General features: G+C 32.1%; 1 pseudogene; it reads right to left on the bottom strand.

Annotated features, from left to right (window-relative positions):
• Positions 1-10308: 10308 nt before the first annotated feature.
• LOC145049961 (quillaic acid 3-O-glycosyltransferase CSL1 pseudogene) lies at positions 10309-11558 on the bottom strand (annotated as a pseudogene).
• Positions 11559-27469: the final 15911 nt, after the last annotated feature.

The following is a 27469-nucleotide window of genomic DNA, read 5'->3' as shown; positions in this document are numbered from 1 at the left end:
TCACCATGTTTCCCTACTTGACCCACTCAGTTTCTTTATATCACAGGTGTTGATATGAACTCACATTACACTGAGAGATTAAGGAGATATAAATCACTAGTGATAATGAATGTATGTTCTGTTTATGCTTATGTTTCTGTATTGACGATGACATCCCAAAAGTTTTAAAATGAATAAAAATACTTTTCTTCGGAAATGCTTGATAACGTATTTATCATGTTTTACTGGGAACAAATTCCGCAATATTTTTATTAAAATACGTACTCTAATTTTTATAAAGCATAAACAAAATCGGTCTTTTCTGGCCGTGAAAATGGAGATGTCACACCGTGGTGAGTTTTAGCTTGATAGTGTTAAATATGATGAAAAGTAATTGTTGATGAACAATTTAAAAGTGTTAAGGATTCCGAGGTTTTCTCTTCCTCCCGACACATTTCGTTTCGTAAGTTCTCTTCGTACAACTAAGGAAATTTGGGATAGGTTGAAAAGAGTTGTATTCTGGTGATGTTGATTTGACTCATTCAATTCAATCCACTCTTTTATCTGAATTTGGTTCTTTTGAACAAAAACCAGATAGAACTATTGATCAACATGTTACTCGTTTTATCCATTTGCTAAGTAGAATGCTTGAGCATGATTTGAGAAGAAAAACGATTGAACAAAAAGTTACTTTTCTAAGTGGCCTAAGAATTGGCGTCAATGAGACACAAACCGTAGAAAAAAACAAAAACAAAAAAAAAACAAATCCAACGTGATAGATGATGTCAATGGGACAAATTATTATTTATTTGTCTCATCCAAAAAGGTCAGCAGACTGACCTTATAATTTTTGTCTCATTGACATCCGGACAAGACTGACATCAATAGGACAAAAAATACAACTTTTGTCCAATGACAGATGATGTCATTTTTCCCACCCAAAAAAGGTGCGATGACGATTCACTCTCTAATGTCTAGTCTATCTTTTCAAAAGACATAAATGCTCTCATGATCATAATCATCATAAATAACCAAAAAAAGGCTATGTGAAAATACTCCTTCTTTGAAAGGCACATAAAATACATTTTATGTTAAAATTGAAAATGCTCTCGTCATCCTAATCGTCAAAAATAGCCCAAAAAGGTTATGTAAAAAAGATTCCTTCTTTGAAAGGCATACAACATACATTTTATGTTAGAACTGATATTTCAAAGAAAAAATCGATAAAATTAATGTAAATATTAGATTGCTATGATGGGAAAATAAGTTGTGTGCCACATGAATCCTGACATCTCTACATGTGAAATGTTATGTCAATGAGCATAAGTTTAAATTCGTTTTGGACAACTCAAAAGAAAAGATAAATTTATATAGGGATGAGGGTTTAGATTTCAGATTAGTTTAAAAACTAATTAATAAGAAAAAGAAGAAACTTTTTAGCAAGAAATGCATAAATAGTTGGACTAAAAGCAAGAAATGACAAAGTATAGTCATTTTTATTTACTTGGTTATTTGAGCATCTTACTTCCATTTCTTTTTAGTTTCTATATCAAAATTTTACTTTCTATTTTTCTCTTTTTAGGATTCTACTTAGAAAATACCTAATTTCTTAAAATTTATAAAATGAATCAAAGTAGAATGTTTTAATTGTTGGATTAGGTGTTTAAGCCCATAACTATAATTGATATATACTTGTATTGATAGTAGCACAATTCTTTTGGGTTGCCCTCAAACCTAACAATTGGACATGATGACTTTTAGAGAGAGAGATAGATTAACTTATTATATGATTAATAAATTAATATAAATAGTTTATTAATGTATTATGAAAATAATATATTAACTAAAGACCGTACTATTTAATTAATAATTAATCAGAATTAATTTTGGGATTAAAATAATTAATTAAAAGTGCAGGGTCTAAAGTGCAATTGTTTAATAGTTGAACAAAAGAATCCAGAACCTTCCACTGTGTAGATGTTGAATTTAGCTGTGAGGTGTCGAATGTCGTTAATATGTTTCGTTAGTTTGTAACTTTATTACAAGGGCATTTATGTTTCGAAACTTAGAGTATCTAGTCCCTTTTATTTTTTGTTCGCTTTCATCTTTCCTATAAATAGGGAAGTGTACTAGAGTAGATAAGAACTTTCACTTTTGCTCATTGATGTAATCTTGTCTAAACTCTCTGTACAACTTTGAAAGCTAATTTGAGCCAAACAGATATTATTTACATCTTGTGTTCATCATTCATACTTTAATCTGATCGTATTATTCATTCTCGATTTCATTACAACTACATTTGGTATCAGAGTAGGATTCATATAGATTTGATCTGTTTTCTGAATTTTTGCAAAAGTTTTGAATCTCGTTCTCGTTCTAGATTTTAATTTTCGCTCTTTTGCATCAGAAAATCATCTTAGATTTACTGTTGTGAGTCGATTCTGCGTTCTAGTAGCTAAATCGAGTGTTCGATGGGTGTTTAACAAACGATTTATCTGTTTGATCTTATTCAAATTTAAGCTTTTCTCAAATTCTGTCCGTACATCAATGGCGAACTTCAACATGAACACGATGACGTCTTATTCTCATCTCCTTGGTTCATTAAGGAAAATTCTGATGTTGATACCCGAGTTTTATGATCAGTAGGCTGATCAGATGGAAAATTACTTAAATTGAATGTGTGAAGAGTTGTGCAAGTGTATTCTATGTTCGTCCACCTCTTGCTGTTCAGAGTATTGGAACTTCTTCCAATAATCAAAATGTCACTGAACTAACTGAAAGATTGTTGAAGAATGAGAATAAGTGCATGAGAGAACTCAAAGGTGCACTAACTCCTGTTGTTTACAATTATGTTTGTAGTTGTAAATCTGCTAAAGATATCTAGAATACTCTGATGGAAAAGTTTCAAGGGAATGAAAAGACAAAAATCAATTCAGTGAAAAATTGTCTGGTTGAATTAAGAGAATTCAAACAAAAAGATGGTGAATCTATCGAGTTGTACTACGATCGTCTGGATGAGCTAATATACAAGTGCAATCGATATGTCATCACTAGATCAACAATGGAGTTTAATCTCACATTTGTTATGGGGCTTCGCAAGGAATGGCGAAATGTGAGTTTGATGGTGAAAACTCAACAAAGTTTTGATAACTTTTCGTTGAATGGTCTGTACAATCTGTTGAAAACTCATGAATCCGAAGTTAATGAAGCTGCTAAAGAAGCGAAGATTAGTATGGGTGGTTCGCTTGCTTTGGTTTCGAAAGTTACTGGAAAGGAAGCTGAGAGATAAGCTACTGAGAAGGAAGGTTCGGATGTTGAGGGTCTGATTATAAACTCTGATGACGAGGCTGTTAAATTTTACTCTAACAATCAAGTAAACAAATTTTTTAAGAAGCCATTCAATGCAAGGTCGAAAAATAGTGATATGAGAGGAAGTATTAATAGGAAGACTGGAGGTGATGAAAAGAAGGAATAAAAGTAGGAAGTTCGAGTTGAGGAAGAAAAGAAAGAGAAAAAGCTTAAAGGCGATGCAGGATTCGACTGCCATTACTGCAATGGGGGGAATCATATGGCATCTGACTGCATGGTTTTTAAGCGTGACGAGAAAAAGAACAAGGTGAAAAATGAATCTTATTATGTGGAAAAGCTGGAAGAGGTTTGTACAAAAGCAAAAGGTTTGTCTTTAGTGGCCAAAGGAGTGGATGAAGAGGATGGTACATACCAAATTTGGTCATCATGCTCAGACGACTAAGGTATACAAAATCCTACACACGGGGCAATGTTTGTTGTGCATGAGGAAGGAGAGGAAGAGAAGATAGCCGGAAAGTTCTTTGTGACAACATCTTCGCATAAATCTCCAATGACTTCTCAGGTACGTTCTCTTTTTCAATCTTTTAATATTCCCTTAAGTGCATATGATTCGATTTTATCTGAGTTTGATGCAGATGTTACTTACGTTAATGATCTACTTATTTCTGCTAGTAATGAGGCTAAGAAGTCAAATACTCAACTCTTAGAAATTCAGAAGGTGTTGGATTCGAAGAAAATGAAAATTGAATACTTAGATATGCAAATTACAAATTTGATGTGTGATAGGGATAGTCTAAATGTAGATGTTAAGCTTTTGTTAAAACAACGAAATGTCTACTGTAACTCTGCTAAAAGATTATATAGTAAATTGACAGCTTTCATCATTCTTCGGACATTAGCAAAGAACAATATAGGAAACTTTTGCCCTTTTTAGCATTCGAAAGGGAGAAAATTGATTCTATTTCCTATGATTGTGAACAAAAAATTGTTGATTTTGATAAAGTTCTAGATAATAGATATGCATATGGAATAGTAAAAATTGATGAATGTTTGGATGCTAATGAATTAGTTGACATTGTAAATGAAACCTTGACCAAAGACGAACAAATTAGGATTTTGAAAAGAACTGACAATTCAAAAACTGATCTTCAAAATAATTCCGCTGATATCGAAGATGATTATGATGATATTAGTGAAATTCAAGAGGAGGAGATTATTGATTGTTCCCAATTGTCTGTCATTAATGTCACTTCAATGGCTAAAGGCATAGAAAAATGTAATGGTTATGAGGTTAAAATTAAGAATGACCAACCTTCAACTTCAAAAGTTTTTTTATCCTGACCGAGTAATTATCGAAGATTGTCAAACAGACAATGACAATGACAACGATGATGTTCCAAAAAAAAGACTAATTCAAGGGTTGTGGTTGATCAGGTTTTTGACGAAACTGAGAAATTTGACAAGATCATGAAAGAAAAGGGTTCTCATTACCCTGAGTTCAATTCAGCTGTGTATCCAAATTTCAAATGCACTAATGATGTAGTTATTCCAAATCAAGTGTTTGTCACAACTGGAAATGGAGAGAATGTTAATCCTGAGGTTAACAGATTCGTTGAAGAGGAAAATAAGAAAGCATCAAAAGAAGGATTTTTCTCAAACCAAAGTACCATCGAAAACAATTTAACAAAGAATTCATACACATTTCAAAGACAAAAACCACAACGAGTTTGGGTTGAGAAATCTGAAAAATCAAAAGATGTTTCAAAGAAGGATGAAATTGTCTCTCAAAATGTCAAAATTAATTCTCAAGATTTTAAGGATCAAGTTGAAACAATTTCGAAAGAAAACAATATTTCAAAGAGACAATCACGAATGAAATTTTTTTTGGCATAACATTGAGTCTCGAAAGAAACAAAATGTTTTGCTTAACAAATCTTTTGAATAGAGAAAGTCTAAATATGTTCAGACCTCTTTTGTAAGAAAGATGTAATCAAGTAAAATCACACACCAACTCAAAAGAATTTGTCTCCACAAAAATGACAAAATGATTTTCTAAAAACAAGGAACATGTTTCAAAACCAATTCAAAAATCTAATGTTCAAACTTCTTATCATGAAAATTATGTGCAAAATCAACATCCAAAGAGTTTTGTTTTGAATTCTTAAAATCAAAGAGTTCCACAAAATAATTTTTCAAGAAGTGATTTTCAATCAAGTAAACAAAAGGATTATCATCGAGTTCTAAATCAAAATCAATTTTTGAACTCTCAAAAACTTTTTCAAAGAAATAACATTCGTTATCAAAGTCGATTTCAAAATCGTTATACTCCTCATGTTTCCACAAGAAAACCAACAAGACACTGTGAGAAATTACATGTTCAAGGGAGAAGATATGAACCTTTCAAGCCTTATCCAAATCCTTTTCCAAACCCACCTTCAAAACAAACGGTAAAATCTTCATTTGTTAAAGGAAAAACAAATGTTAAGAATATTAATCATTGGTTGGAAGGAAAGGGAAAGAGATTTCAATCTGGGAAATTTTCTCAAGAACAGATCAAGGATGAATATGAGAAGTATCTGATTGAATCATCCAATGGAAGTTCTTCATCAAAAGAATCAAATATTTCTGTCAAACAATGGAGAGCTATTCCAAACGTAATGGTTATTAAGAAACAAACTGAGAAGCAAAAGGCAAAAGCCAGTGAAGATTTTAAACCAACGAATACTTACTTTTTTGTGTCTTTAACTAAGAAAGTACACTTAGTTGATAGTCTCAAGTCTAAAGTTCGTAATTGGATCAAAGGATCTTCATTTCACATTATCTTCAAAACTAATAACCAAGGACCCAAATAGCCTTAGGGACCTAAATTCTTTCATTAATTGCAGGTTATGAGTGACGATCAATATGATGAAAATGGTATATCGATAGTGGCTTCTCTCGTCACATGACTGGCAGAAAGGAGAATCTTCGTGATTATAGAACATTGGAGAATGCTGGAGTAGTGAAAGTTGGCAACAACAATAATTGTCATGTTAGAGGATATAGAAAAGTCACAAATGGGAAATCCACAGTGAACAGAGTTGCATATGTTGAAAGTCTTCAACATAACTTGATAAGTGTTTCGCAACTTGTTGTGGGCACTGGCAATCAAGTGGTGTTTAACGAAGAAAGCAGTGTGATTTTGAGTATTGAAACAAATGAAATTTTGCTCAAATCCAAACAAAAAGGTGATATGTTTACTCTTGACATCAATACAATAGTTGGGATTCCCTCAATATGCTTACTTTCGAAAGCTTCCTCTGATGTTAGCTGGCTCTGGCATCGGGGACTGTCTCATTTGAATTTTTGAAATTTGAATAAATTGGTGGTACAAGATCTAGTTATAGGTTTACCTGTGTTAAAATTTGATAATGATACTTTGTGTGCAGCTTCCGAACAAGGAAAGCAGCACAGACAAGGTCATGTCATTATTATTGATTCGAAGATTGTTGAGCATCTGGAATTACTTCACATTGATTTGTGTGGACCCTCAACTGTTGAGACTCTCAACAAGAAGAGATTCATATTGGTGATTATTGATGATTTTTCAAGATTTACATGGGTATATTTTCAAAGACTCAAATTTGAAACTTCTCAAGCATTGATCGACTTCATCAAGAATATTGAACTAAGTTTGAAGAAAGAGGTTCGAAAGATCAGAGTGACAATGGCTCTAAATTTAAGAACAATGTTCTTGATTCGTTTTTAACTGACAAAGGAATTTCGCATAATTTCTCTTCACCTTACACTCCTCAACAGAATGGTGTTGTAGAAAGACGAAATCGTTCCCTTTGTGAATCTGCAAGGATAATGCTCACATATGCGAATCTTCCTCAATACCTATGGGCCGAAGCAGTTTCTACTGCTTTTTTCACTCAAAATCGATCGTTTATTCATCGTTGTTTTAGAATTACTCCTTATGAAATTATAAACAACCGCAAACCAAATGTTAAATTTTTCCATGTTTTTGGGTGCAGAGTGCTTTATCATGAATCTCAAGGATCATCTTTCAAAGTTTCAGCCAAAAGTTGACGAAGGGATATTTTTAGGATATTCGCACAATTCGGTTGCATATAGGGTGTTAAACGAACGAACAAGAAAGATCGAAGAAACATTTAATCTCACTTTTGATGATTATTTTGTTAAACAAGTTGATAAAATCTTTGAACAACAACTAATAATGAATGAATCAAATAATGAATCTCAATCTTTGAATTCATTAGATTTTGATTATGATTTGATTTTTGGTGTTCCAGATCGTGCCATTGATGCAAAAGTAAATGTTGATGATAATCGTGTGCCTGAAGCATCGAAACATTTAGAGGATTCCACTCTTACACAGGATAACAATGATTTGTTTTCATCAACAAATTCTTCCACGAATAAAGAAATTTTGCCAATTATGAAGAATGTTCAAGTTGAGGGGGAGCATCATAATAATAATCTAATTGTTGAGGGGGAGAAAGTTGGAAATAATACAAATGTTTTGAATGATTAAACTGATGTTTTTCATGATATTAATGATAACTTCTCAAATGCAGGTGAAGGCTCTGAAACTGAAGAGATGTTCAAAGATGCACTGTTGGACTTTGATCCTGCATATCCTCCAATGGATATATGGATTAGAAGTCATCCAAAGGAACAAGTTTTAAGTGATCCACATGAAGGAGTGTTTACAAGAGCTCAATTGTGTGCAATGAATGAGGTACTTAATGTAAATCAAGAATTTTGCATGTCCAATGTTTTTATTTTAAAAATTGAACCTAAATCAGTCAAAGATGCTATGAAACATACTGATTGGGTTGTTTCTATTGAATTTGAACTTGCTGAACTCGAAAGAAACAAGGTTTGAAGATTAATTCCCAAACCAAATGATGTTTCAATTGTGGGTTTAAAATGGATCTTTAAAAACAAAACTGATAAAGATGGTAATATTATACGAAACAAAGCTAGGCTTGTAGTTAAAGGTTATTTGCAACAAGAAGGTATAGATTATGAGGAAACCTTCGCCCCCGTCGCAAGACTCGAGGTTGTTCGAATATTTTTAGCCTATACAGCGTACAAGGATTTTGATGTCAACCAGATGGATGTTAAGTGTGCGTTTCTCAACAATGAACTTGAAGAGACTGTGTACGTTGAACAATTTCTCAACAATGAACTTGAAGAGACTGTGTACGTTGAACAACCCCCCGGGTTTTATTAATGAAGAATATCCTGATCATTGTTATATTTTTGATAAAGTTGTATATGGGTTAACACAAGCACCAAGAAACTGGTATGCAACTATTACCAATTTCTTAAAACAATCGAAATTTAAACAAGGATCAGTTGATCCCACTCTCTTTCGAAAGAAGGTTGGAAATCATCTCATACTTGTTCAAATTTATGTTGATGATATTATTTTTGGTTATACTGACCCTGCTTTGTCAAGAGAATTCGAAAATTTGATGAAAAGTCAATTTGAGATGAGCATGCTGGGGAAGGTAAACAACTTTTTGGGATTATATATTTGTCAAAGCAGAGAAGGAATATTAATAAGTCAAGAGAAGTATACAAGAAATCTGCTTGAAAAGTTCGGAATGACGAATAACACAAAGTTGAGAGTACCAATGGCAGTTGGAACAAAACTAAGCCCTTCGTTAGATAAACCAACTGTTGACCTTACATTGTATTGAAGCATGATAGGTTCGTTACTTTTACCTCACGGCAAGTCGACCTGATATCATGTTTTCTGTGTGCAATTGTGCTAGGTACCAATCAAATCCCAGGGAACCACATCTAACTGTAGTCAAGAATATTTTTCGTTATCTCAAAGGAACAACTTCGTTAGGACTGTGGTATCCTTCAAAAACAGGGTTCCATTGTTGTCTAATTTGGTATTTTCTTTGATCCGTTGCTGGGAAATTTTGTAAACAAAATTATTGTCACTTTTATGCTGGTGGGCATGATTTTAAATAACTTAATAAATACTATAATTAAGTTTCGCCGGCGGTTTAGGGCGATACCGACAGTACTGCCAGGTCATGGCCCCTTCAATGGCGGGTTCCAACGGTTTAGGGAGGTAGGAACTCTTGTGCGGGTTGTTGAACCCGCTTCAACCTTTACTCCTCCTACATTGACGAATTGGAAAGAAGTCAGATTCACAACCTTTACCTTCACTAGAATTTTCCCCATCGTCGATTGCTCTTACCTTATCAAATAGTTCTCCAAGTCTTTGAGCGTTTGTTTTTTCTCGGCCTTATTTTTAATAGCTTTTATGTGAAAATAGGATTGAGCCAAAGTTTTGAATGCCCAAATTTTAGTGTGCATCAAATAATAGTTGTAAAATAGTTTTTTCTTTTTTTTTTCTTTTTTTTTTTGGGTTTTTTGAAATTTCAAGAATCACAGAAAAGATTTTTTTTTTGTTTGAAATTATTTATTTAAAATAGTTTGTTATTTTATATAAGTGTTCATAAATTTATCTAATAGTAACATGCATTTTATGAGAAAGTATTTGGATTAAAATATTAAAAATATAATAAATTAACTTCAATGTTTTTAATTATTAAAAATAATGATATAGTAGTGGGTTGGGAAACATAGGGTTTACATGTGTTGTGGATTGAAAAAGATAAAGAAAAAAAAAACTGATGTGGTAGTAGGTTGAAAGGATGTGTTGTGGATTGAAAAAGATAAAGAAAAAAAAAACTGATGTGGTAGTAGGTTGAAAGGGAATAACTCCCTCAGCCTAATAGTGAAAAATGCTAAAAACATAAAGGAAACAATGTGACTAACTAGTAATCGATTCTCACAATTCTTCCATTGTTGTGAAATAGTTTATTATTTAACTTTGATATTAATCATTTCACAAGAATAACCAATTTTAGACGATGTCTTTTTCTCGTACTATCTTGCAAAGAGGAGGTTAATTAGTTTGCACAAATAAAATTAAGAAATAAAGTATAGATAGGGATTCAAAGAAGCCTAGGAAATCTTTGAAAATTATCGTTGAAATGAATCCAAAAACCATACCTCAATATGTGGTGGTCGATCATTAACAGCAGAAGCACCATTGGTCTTTCGCTCTACGTTTTCTTTGAATTGTTCGTACGCTAACTACATATATGAATAGTTTAGTTTATATTTGCATTGCCGTTCAAAAAAAATTATCACATAACTTTATTTATTTTTTCGTTTTGAGATAAGTTACTATAAAATTGAAGCTAGGACTCATGACCGGGTATGAGGAATTAAATATCCTCAAAGGCTCAAGAAGAATAAAAAAAAAATTCTTATCGTTATTATTAATTTTTATTTTTAAATAACAATATATACTAAAAAAATTATACTTTATTCAGCTGTTTATTTTGTCTCCCTCCACGCCCCAATCATAATCAACAATATTAGGAACAACATAACTTCTATTGGTTGCTAAATAAAAGATCGTTCAACTACGACAACAAAGTGTAGCTGCTTATAATTTTATTATATAAAAAAGAAGCAAATTATAATCTAAATGAATATTTTTATAATCTCGATATGAATAAAACCACCTTTGAACACTTTAAACTTTAAGATTGTGACATAAACTTATTATTTTTGTACGTTTGTATGAAGAGTAAAAAAGTAAAAAGTAAAACATTATTTTATTTTTAGGATATTAATTTACCTTCATCATCTTCAAACTCCTGACTTCTAAAAAGCAATTCGTCATGTACATAGCTAAAAAGGAACCACTCTGGACACCTACTCTTGACCCCATACTTCCTACAAAAAGGCAACCACTCCTTTGCAAATGAACATGCTTCTTTCATCGCATAAACCGTCGACGGAGCACCACCGTCGTCTGACAAATACACCGCCAGTTTGTCCGACGGGTAATCAAGTCCCATGGCGGACAACACCGTGTTCATGACCTCCACCGTCGGCTCCTTACTGGGGTCCGCCGTGCATATGAAGACGTCAACTTTCGGCAACTGGTCGTCATCAGGGAGGTTATGAAGGGCGACGGTTCGAGCCAACGGACGCCACCGGAAGGCTTGAGTTAAGAACCAAATGAAGGAGAAGATAAACTCGGAAACCGTCATGAGAACCCATGGCAGGGTGGGTACGTCGCCATGGATTAAGTTGGTGATCCTGTAGTATAAGATGGCGACGGTGGCCGTGAAGTGGAGGAGCATGTGAAGTCTTTGGGCGGCGGTTCGTGGTTGTTGAACGGAGCAGGAGTTAAGAGACATGGTGGCAGCTGCCATTTCTTGGTTAATTTGTGTTACTTTGAGGTTAATTACTACCTTTTTCTTCTTAAATATTGATTGTATATCAAGTGCTTTAAACTCCAAATCTTAACTCTATATTTTGTCTGTGCGGTTATTAGCTAAAACCTTACCACTAACTACAAATGCGGTTAATCTATTTTCAAAACCGCTTGGTGCAGTTATTTTTGCGGTGCGTTTTTTTTTTTTTTTTTTTTTTTTTTTTTTGTGATTATTAACCGCATGGATTTGGTACGATTATTTTGTGTGGTTTTTAACCACAATTTAGAGCTCAAACTGTTTTAAGAGTTCAAATATATTACTTATAATAAAAAAAGGTATATGACAAATAACTTAAATTACAAACAACTAATATCTTAGAAACGTCAAATCAATAGTAATTAAAAGAAATATCTTAAATTTGTCAAATTTCACCATTTGTCAAAGTTAAACATAACAAAAAACCAATATTTTTGTCTTCTAGTATTTTATCATTCTTTCATCCATGAAACTTGTTTTATTTTTAATATTTAATATATTAATAATTAATAAAAAATTGTATATTATATATGCAGTGCGGTGCGATTTTTTTTGCGGTTTTTGAAAACTAATAACCGCACCGCACCGCAAATTTGCGGTTTTTGGAAAACAAAAAAACTCGTCATCGGTTTTTATTGCGGTTGCGGTTTATCGGTTGCGGTTTTTACGGTTAATTTTAGCTGCGGTGCGGTTTTTGCTCACCCCTTATTTTTGTCACTACTTCTAATCCTTATTTTTGTAATATTATGGAAAGATATCGAATATATTAATTATGAATCGATAATCATGATTAATTATTTAAAAACATATGGAGATTTAGAAAATAAAATAAAAATATTGCTTAGTATATAAATTACCATTTTTGGGGTTTGGCTTCCTTCCAAAAACTTCAATTGTTATGCACGCCCTTCCCTCACGATACTTTTATATATGAATGACAAAGAATCTCCTATCCTAATAAATGAGAGCACAATTGCCACGTGTCAATTGCTTATAGGGGTGTAAACGAGCCGAGCCGAGCCGAGCCCGACCAAGCTCGAGCTCGGCTCGTTTAATTTTGAGGAAGCTCGAGCTCGATTCGAGCCTTAAAATGAAGCTCGAGCTCGGCTCGTGAACAAGTTACTGGGCTCGCGAGCCTAATCGAGCCTAAATGAGCCTATATATATATATATATATATATATATATATATATATATATATATATATATATATATATATATATATATATATATATATATATATATATATAGGCTCGTTTAGGCTCGCGAGCCCACTAATTGAAGCTTGGCTTGAGCTCGTTTAATAAACGAGCCTCATATTTAGGCTCGAGCTCGGCTCGGGCTCGTTTAATTCGATCTCGAGTCGAGCTTTTAACAAGTCGATCCCGAGTAGCTCACAAGTAGCTCGGCTCACTTACACCCCTAATTGCTTAGCCCCCCTCAAGCTTCTATTAAGTGATTTTTCTAATTTGCCCTTAGTCTACTTTTTACTTAATTGAATATTCAAATTCAAATTTGTCCACCTACTTGAATATTATTTTCTTCCTTAGAGCATCCACAATGGGGAGTTTAATGGAAGAGTTGAATGAGATATCATGTCTACTTGTCATTTAATGGATACAACTCCACCATTATGAAATGCCACCTTGGCATTTAATGGATTTGGAGTTTAATGATCATTGAACTCTTCAATGGAAAAAAGGAAAGTCTTTAAATCTTTAAATAAATATTTTTTTAATATGTTTCATTGAACTTGTAGAGTTTAATGCATTGTGGGATAAAAATAAATAGAGTTGTATGAAATAGTGAATGATGATGTGATACTCCATTGAACTTTATAGAGTTCAATGCATTGTGGATGCCCTTGTTTGTCTCATTCACCAAAACTTAATGTTGACTTTAAAATGTTCAAATCTTTAACCATAACATTAGGGATTACATATTCGAATTTGAAATCCTTAATATTTATTCAGCCCAAATTTCGTGAATACCCTATAATCCTATTAACTTATTTCCTGAATGTTTGCTGCATATCATTAAAAAGAATTTACCGAAATATTTATCTATAAAAAAACTACATCAAATAAAATCCAATTATACCATCTATTTATGTTGATCGATTATACCTTCCATTAATGTTAAATTCAAAATTCTTTAATGAATAAGGAATCCTGCAATTAAGTCTAATAATTAGTTACTCTATTAAGTCAAACATTCAAAAGATAAGCATAATCTCTATAATTTGAATAAATTTTCATTGATTTTTTTCCTCTATCTCATTGCTTGGTACAACATAAATATACATAATCGATTTTTAACCTTTGGTAATTTTTTCTTTTGACGTGTCTTTCTGGTGAATCTGATCAACTCTCTGAATACCCTTCTACTTCACAAGTTAAACACATCAGTAAGTTTATGTATTTCTTTTCCCTTATTCCTTCATTCATACTATACTCTGCAGATTAAAACTCTACAAGGCATCGGTTTCAATTTTACATACTTTGGCGGTGTTAGACTTATGGTGGTAGTGTTCATATAATGCAATCATTTTAAATGTAACACCACTGCCAGTCTATAATTCAGTCACATTTTAAGTGTCACAATGCCAACGAATTTAGTATTTCCTTTTTTTTTAAATCCATTTAAACCAGTTATAGCAATGTACTTTTAAAACATATTGTTATAATATGGATAATAGTTCTTATTCAATTTTTCTTTTGATCAATTAGAAAGGTAGTTAGTGTGTGATCCTCTTTTTTTAAATATATATTTATACCATTTATAGCAATGTACTTTTAAACCACATTGCTATAATCTGAGTAAATTTATTATTTAATAAAATTTATTATTTCACTTCCTGTAGGTACGTTTGTGTGAAATAGCTGCTCAAGGAAGACCTGTAATATCATTTGATTTTCACTAGACATCAATTAAAGTGGTAATACAATTTACATTGGGAATGGATATGGTGATCTTGCATATGCTTACATACATACATGTATGTAGTTCTCAAAACATTTGATGTTATAGTGGTTGATAAAATGTGTCTCTTAGATAAGGGTAATTTCTCCATTTTACTAAAACAACATGATAGATTTTTTTCATTTTTCCCTTTTAAAGTTTAATTTTTTAAATGAAATAGGATTGGGTTAAACTTACTTTTCTTTGAGCTATTGTTTATGTTTTTGGGAATTATAAAGTTACCTACCAAATTACTGATGTTTATATCCATTTCTTTTAATGTTTTTTTAATTAAAACATATTCCTAACTAAACATATAAATATAAAGTATTTTAGTTATAATCAAAATCAATTGTTATATAAGCTACTCTAACAATTTAACTATGACAAATTTAACATACATCTTGATAATTCTTTTGATTTTAATCCGTGAACCTCATATTGCTGGCACCAAAGTTATCGGTGGCTCTTTTCATATTTTCTAATTGGATTTTAAAATGTTGAAACTTCTTAATGAAGTCCAAATAATAAGAAAATTCAAATCTAAGTGTTTGAAGCAATTACAAGTACTATAGTACTTAAAAAAGGTATTTTTATATACATATAGAATATGAAACTTCACCATGTTTTCACTAACATTTAGTAAACTCCTTATCAAACAATACAACTGCTTCGATTCGTTTAATAAAATATCTAAACATATAAAACAAATTCAATATTAATAACAGTATATAAATTAATTTTAAAACTAAATTATAAACTTACTACAAATTTCTATCTTTGTAAATTAACAACAATTAATATATATATATATATATATATATATATATATATATATATATATATATATATATATATATATATATATATATATATAGTTAGGTTCAAATATTTTCACTATCTATTATGTGCCTGTATGATTGATTCTGGACCAATCATTTTAGGTATTTTAAGAAAGTAATTAATGCTTATTAAATGTTGAAGATGTAATTAATACCTATTATATCTTCAACATTTAATATGCATTAATTACTTTCTTAAAATAACTAAAATGATTGGTCCAGAATCAGTCATACATGCACACAATAGATAGTGAAAACAAAATAATCTAACCCTATATATATATATATATATATATATATATATATATATATATATTTGATTAGTCGTTACGATTTCAATTTATAATTAGTAACTTTGTTTATCAACCGTGGTTTCTACGGGTTGAAACCTAGTTTAGTATGCACTAGGTGTGAGACCCATGTATTACATGGGTTTAATTAAAAAAATAAATATAAAATTTTAACAATTTGAAAAGTTTGAATTTATAAGAAAAATGGGAAAAATTTGAATTATTAAAATTAATGAGACTTTAATGTATTGAATCTCTAAATATTATTAAAAGAGAACCTTTAATTCACCAATGAAACAATCAAGGCCTTTGATTGTATTTCAATCATATGATTTTCACCATTAGATCAACTTGATGACATCATCTTCTCAAAATAGAATTCAAACATTTAATTATAGAATCTTTAAATTTACCAATTACATTTCAATCACAATTACATTAAATTATGGAATCTTTAATTATAGAATCTATTCATATTTAATTATAGAATCTATTCATACTTTCGAAAATATATTTCACAATTCGGGCATAATTACATTTAATTGTAGAATCTTTAAAATCAGCAATTATGTTATCAATTAAAACATATCATTCTATTTATATATGAGACATCGGTTTCTCCATAAATCTGGCCAAAAACATGAATAACCGCCTCCATCTTTCTCCTCTATTTTTCTCTTAAACCAGAATTCCTAATCCTCTTATTCATGTCAATGGTTGTGCTTCAATTGATGTTTTGTGTGTTCATAACAGAATGTAGCACCATAAGGTGGTTCCTTTTTCTCATGTATTCTTAGAATTTGCATATTGCCTCTTCCTTGCATCTCCAATTATCACACCTCTGTTTTGGCTTCACACAAATCTCTACAAACTGAAGCAAGCATCTCTTTCAAGACATCTTTTGACGATCTATGTCATCATTAACCCTAATTAATATTGTTCATAATTTAATTCCATTATTTATAGTTTTTGGCTTCAAAATTTAAACCTGATTAGTTTTTTCTTTTTAAATAAACTCATTAAATAAGCATATCAATAATTATGTTATCTTTAATATATATTAAAACAAAAATCTTATGATATCATCTGAAACAATCTGGGTCATTGATTGCATTTCAATCTTATGTTTTCCACCCTTAGATCAAATTGGTGACATCATCTTCCCTACATGGAATGTATTTAATTCCAATAAAAGTTTTCCAATTATCAAACAAAATTAACTTAAATCCATTGAAATAGAATGTATTTAATTTTAATAAATTTCCCCCTATTTTAAATCTTGAATTTTCGATTATAAAGGTTTTAAAATAGTCAACTTTAAAAACATATTACTGAAAACCATTTCAATTAAGACATTAGATATCAACCATTAATATAAATCCGTTTATATCAGCAAACCATTGATATAAAATCCATTTTTATTAGGAAACCATTAATACCAAAAAATCATATTCAAATTATCACATACATATACGATTCATCCTTAAATTTGCGGCTCACACTTATTTTCGATCGTTGTTTTTCTTCAGACTCTCTCATACAACATCATTCTTATTGTTTATCACTTCCATCATCATTATCTGCTTCAATCCTTCATTGTTGTGCATTAGAAGGTCAGTACCTTCTTTCGCTTTTTTATATTTTTTTCGATTATTTTTTGTTCCCATATCAAATATACGTATTCATATATATTTTGATATTCTTTGTCACAACTTACATGAAATCAATTAACGTCATTCAATCTAGATTAAGTCAAACAAAACAAAAATGTATAATTTTTCATATTAAATTCTTAACCTATTAACTTGGACTCGATACTCAACAACCTCTACAAACTACAATAGCTATGTGATTTTTTTTTACAATTTATAGCAACATAATTACCATGAAAAAAGAACTTTTAATTTAAACTACAACTTAGTTTTTTATCAGTAATAACAATATACAACACTTAATATCAACATCATTTCCTACCGGTTTCTCTAAATATTAATACATGAACCATATCAAAAGTAGGCTAAGAAGTTAGAATCCAAACTAGGAATAATCTTATTTCCTTGAATATCATATTTACGGTATTATAGAAATTTTTTATTTGATTGTAGAATCAAATTGCATAATTACAATTAACATTGTTTTTATTAAACTTTGTATTTAGGTATGAAACAACAATAAGTATATTTATGAAGGAACATTGTTTAAAATAATTTGTATAATCTAAATACATGTTAATTTAGTTCATTTCTATACTTTCCTGTAACATTGGATTTTTTTGTCATGTTATAGTGAAAATATTGGTTATTAGAACAGACACATTAGGTGTTTGACGAAATGTCTCAAAGAATCTGACACAAGTTCTCTACGCTCACCTCACAACCATGTATAAATTTTGGTTTTTTTCTAGATTTTTAGCATCATGTGTTTTTTATGTTTGCAACTTTGTAGTGTTACATGTTTTTTTGTCTCATCCTCAGGTTTTTCTATCTCTGATAGGGCTTCATTTTTTATATTTATTGTAAACTATCGATTCAATCTATGTCATTTTGTTATGACTTTTATCAGCGTGATAAGATTTTAATAAATTGTCCATTTCTTGATCTTTTAGAAAAATATGTTCTAATTGGATTATCATTTACAACCGTGGTATTATATTTTATTGATGAAGCGATCTATGATTTGGCCATGATGGTTTTTACGGATTATGTTTGGACTGATAATTGTTCTTGTCATCAAAAAAATACATCCAACAAAAAGTGAAAGATAGTTTTTTAAATTAATACCATCATTTAACTTTAAAGGATTTTTTCAACTTTGATGGCATGTAACAGAGTTTTGGCTGAAATTTTCAATTTTGTCGGTATATAACAGGTTATGACTTAAATAATGATATTAGATATCTGGGCAATCAGGTTTTCTTCGGTTCTTAAATTATTTTGCAGAAAGTTGTTCAATTTGGTATTATTGATCTCACAAAAGGCAAGTCTCATGTCTTTTTTAGCATATCCATTGAGTTTAATAGTTTATTGTTCATATTTGTTTTTTTTTAAATGTTAAATCTTGTTTTAGTGAGTGCAAGTCAGTAGGAAGTAAAGGTGCAAGAAAAGAAAAATACTAAATATGTGATGATCATGGTTATTTCAAGCCAAAATAAAATTCTAAAGTAACAAATACTAAATTTAAAAGATAAACACTTGTAATGCATAATACATATTATATTTCCCAAATAAGTAACCAAAAACTTACCTCATCCCCAAATAAATTACATATTAACTAACATAAATAAATTATGATTATAGTGTCTTGATTTTTAATTATACATTATAGAGAGTCGGTTAATATGTAGTCATTATTTTTATATTCGTATCGGTTTTGAACTAAAAAAACTATATTCAAATAATAAAAATGAAATGTAACATATACGATGGTAATAATGCAAAAATAACCTTCAAATTTGGTTTGATACAAAAAAAAATAGTCTAAAACTTATTTATAAAAGCAACAAGAAATAACAACGAACTTTCAAAAAGAAATGAGAAATTGCAACTAACTTTTAAAAACTATCAAGAATGTATAATATAGGATGATAATAATGCTTAAAAACACCGACTTTGGTCTGATGCGAAAAAAAGTAATTTTATATGAAAATAGGATTGCAGTAATACTAAAAGAACCTATATGTTTTTTATTTGATGCAAAAGTGGTCGAAACATACTTCTAAATTGGCAAGAAATAGCAATGAACTTTTAATTCATCTTGAATAACCATTTAATAGATATATGTGAAAGATATGAATACTCAGCAGTTAAGACCATAGACCTTACTCAAACGTCCGCAAATGTCTTGAAGTAAGCATTCATTTTTCCATTATTTTATCATTGTCATAAAATAAAAATAAAAAATCATCATTTGTTTAAATTGTTTAATTCGTCTCATAATAACAAGTAAGTTGTGTGTCAATTATGTATTTTGACATTTTCAATGAGTTATGGGCAATATCTAAATCGATCAAGCATAAATGTTTTTATATGTAACGTCCTAAAATTCAAGACTAAAAATTTTCATTTAATAAAACATTACTTAAAGCAAATTCATCAATCCAATTATAATCAGAGTATTAAATTCCAAAACACATGTTCATTATCAGAGTAAAACATTCTCAGGCTGTCTAATCTATGGTGTGTGCCATGCGGTCACCCCGAGCTCTTCCCTCCGCTACCGGAAGTACTTGAAACCAAAACTGAAAACCGTAAGCACGAAGCTTAGTGAGTTCCCCACCCTACCACATACTATGCATAACCACATACTGCACATACTGGGTCACGCCCGCTACAACAGCCTCGCCTGGCTTCGAGCCCCGCTCGAATACATATCTGTTTCACTTAGGCCTCGCCTGTCATAGGGCCTCACCCACTAACATATAATAGCACATAACATATCACATCACATCACATAAGCTAAACACATACTAACTGATCTTGTCCTAAGGACTCGCCTATCTCTGGGCCCCGCCCTTGTCCTGCTACTGATGAGTCATGGAACCCCGTCCATACTCCTGCTGATAGTGAGGTACGGGCCCAGCCCACCCTCACTCCTTCCCTAACTTGGGCCTCGCCCCTGATCTGCTACTACTGAGATGTGGAACACCATCCACACTCTGCTATTGGTGAGATACGGGACCTCGCCCACACTCACCTCCCTACCAGGCACATACAAGTATCACACAGACAACAAATATAAACTGTCACATAAACCATTCATTGGGCACCCACCCTCTATCATTGGACCTCGTCCCGAATATCATACTAGCATACTGTGCCTAGGGCTAACCCCCGGGTCTTCTACTCAATACTACATGGGCCGACATTGTGGCCGTAGACCCATTCATACAAAGGGAAACTCACCTGCACTGGCTGAACTGGCTGATGAACCCACTAGCTGCTGCCCGGCAACTCTCTGAACTCCTGCTCCACTCGCTCCCCTAGCTACCAAGATCAAAGCAACACTGAGTCTGACTGACCCCCGAAAGACAACCAAGTCAACTCTGGTCAAAGTCAGAGTCCTGGTCAAGGTCAACCTTCCAGGTCAACCCTACTCGCCGAGTCACCCTATTGACTCGCCGAGTTCATATGTTCAGAGTCCTTCTATTCGCGACTCGACTCGCCGAGTCTACCGATTTCCGAGTCCTGACCTGTCCAACTCACCGAGTCTCCATTCGACTCACTGATTCGAGTCTCAACTCGAAGGGTTTGGGGTTCCGCGACCTGACTCGCCGAGTCCAAGAACAGACTCGCTGAGTCCAAGGCAATCTTTAACCAACTCGCCGAGTTGTTCTTCAAACTCGCCGAGTTCCTGCCCAACTTCATCCGACTCGACGAGCTGTTCATCCCACTCGTCGAGTTCCTCCTAACCTTCATGCTACTCACCGAGTCCACTCAAAGGACTCGCCGAGTCCATTCAGATCTACATACATGCAGAGGACTTTTGAGTCATGCATGGGCTCCAAATTGTAGATCTACCCTCCCAAGCCTATTCCTCACATAAAGTTGCAAACTTTACGTGTAGAGAAGGAGATCTAGGCTAAATACACCATAAACTAGGGTTTAAGGCAAAGAGGCTCCATAATCAACTCAAGGGCTGATACTTTATGCTTTCCAAGACCGCAATATGCTTAGATCTGAAGTAGCAACTCCAGATCCGGCTTCTAACTCAAATGGACAACTTAATCATGGCTAAAAAGCCCCAAAACTCACAACCAAAATAGATCTAAAGGGAGGGAAACGACTTAATACCTTCAAATGTTCAGAAATATCTTCCCAATCCCAGATCTATAGCCCCCTTCTTGCACCCTCAAGATCATTCTTCCTTTTTCCAAGCTTTAGTGCACTCTTCAAGGCAATAATTGGCTCAACAATGGATATGGCGGCTAGGGTTCGATGTTCTGGGCGAAAGAGGCAGTAAAGGAACCCTAGGGGAGAGAATGAGACGCTTAAATAGGCTCCAAGTTCCGAATTTAGGGTTTTCCTCGCACAGACCAGACTCGCCGAGTCCCCTTGGCCGACTCGCCGAGTCGGTCATTTACTCCTCGACCCGGATCCCGCTCGGACTCGCCGAGTCCCCCCTTAAATTTAGGGTTTTCTTTCTTTTCTTGGCCTTCAAAACTTTGGGTGTTACATTATATTTCTTTGTTAGAGTTTTTTTTATATTTAATATTGTATGTGTGTGTGTGTGTGGGGGGGGGGGGGGGTTATGTGGTTCATTTCAAATAAACATAAATAAGTTGCTATTTTTAAAATAAACAATTCTATTTCGCAATATAACCATAAAATAACAATGTATTTTGAAAGTACATTGTCAAACGTTGGATTATACTTGCGTAGACCCGTTTTGCGCATGATTAACTATATGTAGCTGTTTCCGGTGTCACAAGTAAAAAAGGTTTGAAGGTACTTTGTGACGATGATGGTCGTTCAACTAATAAAACAAAAATATTGTCTACAAAGAGGTCCTTCAACGACTATATATATATATATATATATATATATATATATATATATATATATATATATACTAACCTCAGTGTATTTTATACACATTTCAATAATATCAATAACCCTGATTTTTTTATAATTATTCTGCAATATCTATATACATTTATATTTTATTTATGCGTTTCCCGTGTTTAACGCGGGTCATAATCTAGTACATTACATATATAAGCTTTTTCTTATAAATACTTTACATATATATTACCTTAAACATTAATATATGAAATTTTAATTTAATAAAATGAAAAATACAATAAAATGACAAGTGGAAAATAGAAAATATAAAAATTCTAGAAAATGCCATGTGTCCAAATGAATGAGAAGAGGACATATGGCAAAAAAACCTTCATTTATTATAGTAGATTAATGTTAATTACCTTAATTAACCACCTTAATTTATTAGACGGCTGAAAGATACCCCTATATATATTGTAATTGTGTATATCAGCTTTCTTTTATAATATTGTTCTTTTTCACATAGATATAGAATACATTTATCAACTTGATTATGTTGTTTGGAATCATGTTTCATTTTATGTTTTCTTATATTGTTGTTTTCCGTATCAAAAGCTACACCTTGCAATTATGATAAAGCACGTGGAGGTCAGCGTTTACCAAATTGTGATCACAATGGGTGTAAAGATCATCTCCGATCCCACCCTCAAATCTCATTCCCCCCCCCCCCCCCCCCCCCCCCATTATCTTTCAACTCTACCTTATTTTCATTTTTATTATTAAAGATATAAATAATATTCCCTTAAATATGAGCAAACATTGTTTATTTCTCCAAAAATAGAGGTGAAGTTTTAATTGTCGGTTTAGTCTCTCTCTTTTTCATTTTGTATATTTGTAGTTTATTTTTATCTATTAATTATAATTCAGATGTAATATTTAATATTTTAATATCATGTTATATATTAAATTTTATTAATTAATCGTAAATGTAAAGTTTTATATTTATGTATCGAATTCATATAAAAAATAAATACATACTAAAAATTTGAAACACGGCAACATATATTATAAAATCTTATAATTGAATAAGGCTTTTTCATATATATGCATTTTCATATATAGTTCATGTCGATAAAAAAAGTTATTTTTATATTTAGCGGTTTGGTCCGGTTTTACTAATGTTTTTCGGGTCCGGTCATCGGCCCGGTTATAATTACTTCTGTTTGGTTTGGGTCCGGTTCCAGTTTTTTAATGTCCGGTCTACGAAATAAATTAGTTGATCACTTATGGGAAATTTATTCCAACACAAACATATGTAGTAGATTTTTCAAATATATGTGTGAATTTCTAAAAGATGTATGTATTAAGGTTATCAAGATCGGGATCCTACGTAGGATCGTTTTTGAGTTTGCAAGATCGGGATCGGGATCCTAAGATCCCACAAGATAAAATATAATTTTAATTTAAAATTTTTAAACATGAAAAATATTTCAAACATTTAATTTTTCGTTCAAAAGTTATAAAAACTTAAAAATATTAGTCATAAGTCACAACACAAAATGGAAAACGGTAAATTGGTAAGGATAAAAAACATAAAGTGGTAAGAAATTTTCATCTGCACAAAAAAAATCAAGGGGAGGTAGGATCGGATCGGGTCCCGATCCTACGATCTTACGATCCTACCTGCTATCTTACCCTAAATACGATCCGTTTACGATCCGAATCGTTTTTCATACCTACGATCGTAGGACGATCTTACGATCAGGATTGCGATTTTGACAACCATGATATGTATAATATTTAGTTATAAGTGATTTATAAATATAATCTTATTTATTTAATAATTATTCTTAATAAATTAATAATTAATTCAAATTATATATATATATATATATATATATATATATATGTATATAAACATTTTATTTTGTTATGATTTTATGATAAAATAATTGATAATATTATTTTAATGAAAAAAGAATATATATATATATATATATATATATATATATATATATATATATATATATATATATATGTTAAAATTTAATTAATAAAAGTAGGGGTGTAAACGAGCCGAGCTGAGCCTGAGCCTGAGCCTGACCAAGCTCGAGCTCGGCTCGTTTAATTTGACGAAGCTCGAGCTCGAGCTCGAGCTCGATTCGAGCCTTATAATGAAGCTCGAGCTCGGCTCATGAAAAATTGAGTGGGCTCGCGAGCCTAATCGAGCATCTATGTATATATATGTATATATATATATATATACACACACACACACACATATATATATATATATATATATATAGAGAGAGAGAGAGAGAGAGAGAGAGAGGCTCGTTTAAGCTCGTTTAGGCTCGCGAGCCCCATTAATTGAAGCTCGGCTCGAGCTCGTTTAGTAAACGAGCCTCATATCTAGGCTCGAGCTCGGCTCGAGCTCGTTTAATTCGATCTCGAGTCGAGCTTTTAACGAGTCGATCCCGAGTAGCTAACGAGTAGCTCGGCTCACTTACACCCCTAAATAAAAGGGTTGTGTTTGAAAATATATGTAAGTTATAAAAAATGAATATACTAGTAATTAGGGCTGTTAATCGGGTCAACCCGATCGGGTTTCGGGTTAAACGAGTCGGGCTAATAGGGTTTTTTCTTAAAAAAAATTGACCCTAAACCCGACTCTATTAAGGTTCGGGTTAGTCGGGTTTCGGGTTAACCGGTTTGGGTTAGTCGAGTTAATCGGGTTTAAATAGAAATAAAATAATATTTGTTTATTTTAACAAATAACTTATAAATATAAGGACCTAAAATATAACATTTTAAAAAGTAAACTATTTTTACATAGAATGAATTCAAAAACTAAAAAACGTTGGGTTCATAAACTTGTTGTAACTTACATATACAGAATTTTTGTTACCTTTAGTATAACTATCACTTAATTCCTTATATATCTTTATTTTATTAAACAAATGTAATTTACTTTTAATACACCTTAATATGAAAAGATCCGATATGTATCCTTTTAGAAAATATAAGGTAAGATGAGTAAATGTAAAATAAGCCAAACATATATGCATAATACTTTTTTTATTTCAAAGATCATGTGTTCATACTTCACATGTGGGGATACAATATGTAAAAAAATTAGAGTATGCCTCTTATTCGGGTTAACTAACAACCCGATTTTTTATTTTTTTTAAAATCAACCCTAAACCCGACCCTAAATACAATTTGGGTATGTCGGGTTAACCCGAATGACCCGATTTAGAATTTTGACCCTATTAAACCCGACCCTAAGTACCTTATTCGTGTTCGGGTTGAGTCGGGTTAATCGGGTTCGGGTTTTTTTGACACCCCTACTAGTAATATACTTTTAGGGTAAAAATGGGGTTTAGAATGGAGTAGGGTTGGAGATGAAACACTATTTACCCTATTTTTTACTCTATTTTTGGAGGAAAAAATGGAGATCGGTTGGAGATGGTCTAAGGGGGACGGTATCGAACTGGAGAGGCTCGGGATCAGTGGTGGACGCAAAAACTTCTGATACTAGTGGCACCAAAAAATAATAGTGGCATTACTAATAGAGTACAAAGTAATATTTATTAATAAATGAATTTAATAATCCAAAAAACTAGCACTTACTAATAGATAAATATTATATGTTAAAAATAATATGTATTAATATATAATAATCCAATAAAAAAGAATTAATGCAATAAAGAAAAATTCAAAAAAAGAAAATTTAATAATAAAAAAGTAATATTTATTAATATATAAATATAATATATTAAAAAGAATATTTATTAATATAAAATAATACAATAAGAAAAAAGTGAAAAAGAAAAAAATAATTAAAATAATTAATATATAATAATTCAATAAAAAGAAAAAGAAAAATTGCATAATTGGTTCTTGTAGTTTGGTAAAAAGATAAAACTGCAGAAATGGTCCCAGGGGTAAATCCGTTATTTGCCAAAAGTTAACAGCCATGCTGTTAAACTTAACGAGGTTGGGACTGAAACTGCAACAAAACCATCAAATAGGGACCTTTTTGCTAATAAACTATTTTTTGGACCTTACCCATAGAAATTGACAAACCATAGGGACCATTTTACAATTTTGTCTAGAAAAAAATACATTATACAGTGGAAACAGAGTAGTGTCCTGGGACCCTAGGAACCACTTAAGTCTGCCGCTGCTCGGGATGCTTGGTACCGCCAGGAACACCGCCCTTGATGGTGACTTGGAACCAAAGAGAGACAATCACTTTCGAAGAGAGACACCACCCTGGGTCTCAATTTGATGGGTTATGAGCATTCTAACACTTCCTAAGTGTACACGCAACCCTAATAAATCTTGGATCTATGTTTGTCTAAATACATGCAAAATATGGTTTCCAAGGTTCATAATCCTAACTAACATACATTGGGAACTTTAATCCTAAAAGGATGGCTAGAATTACATACCTTGTAGTTGATTTTGATTCCTTGAAACCTTGTGAGCCCAGCACCCCAAGTGTGATGCCTCAAATGCTTCACACAGCACCAAATGCTTTTGGAATGACTTTTGAGAGAATACAAACACTCTAAAAATCGGCCTAGCCCTCTCTTGTACTTGTGTAGCCGATTTTGGTGGAGAAGGTGTTACTTATATAGTGTGACACATCTAGGGTTACACCATGTAAACCCTAATGTGTCATGACTCTTCATTTCCATGACCCATGGGTTTGTAACTCCCATGAAGCATCCATGGAGCACCTATGGGTTTAACCCAACTTGATAATCCATGTAGCCTTTTAGCCCACTATACAAGTTATGGATGATTTACATAATCAACCCATATATTTAATTAGTTATCTTTTGATCACTTAATTAATTCCAAATTAATTCTTGACAAATATTAATTAAATAATACTATTAATATATTAGAACTTATAATATATTAATAAACCACAAGTGTTATTTCTCTCATTTTGTCTATCCAAATGCATGATGCCATGCAACCCAAATGGACCATGTCGGGTCGGGTCAAGTACACCTTATCCAACAGTCTCCCACTTGGATAAGTCTGATAACTATAACTGCAACTATGACTTCAGGAACCGATCAGCAATCATAGCTCTTTCAAGGTCTCTCGAAACTGAGAAGATGTTGATACGCCATTTAAGATAAGTGATCATATAATCCTCTGTTCTAGATATCAGTCGGACAAATACATGGAATAATGTCTTACTTAGTGTCCAGCAGTTTGTTTCCCGATTTCCGATTTGTTTGACATAGAACTTAATTG

This window comes from Lactuca serriola, chromosome 5 (genome assembly GCF_051521515.1).
Source record: "Lactuca serriola cultivar US96UC23 chromosome 5, Lser_US96UC23_V15, whole genome shotgun sequence".
NCBI lineage: Eukaryota > Viridiplantae > Streptophyta > Magnoliopsida > Asterales > Asteraceae > Lactuca > Lactuca serriola.
This window is presented reverse-complemented; position numbering and strand designations above follow the sequence as displayed.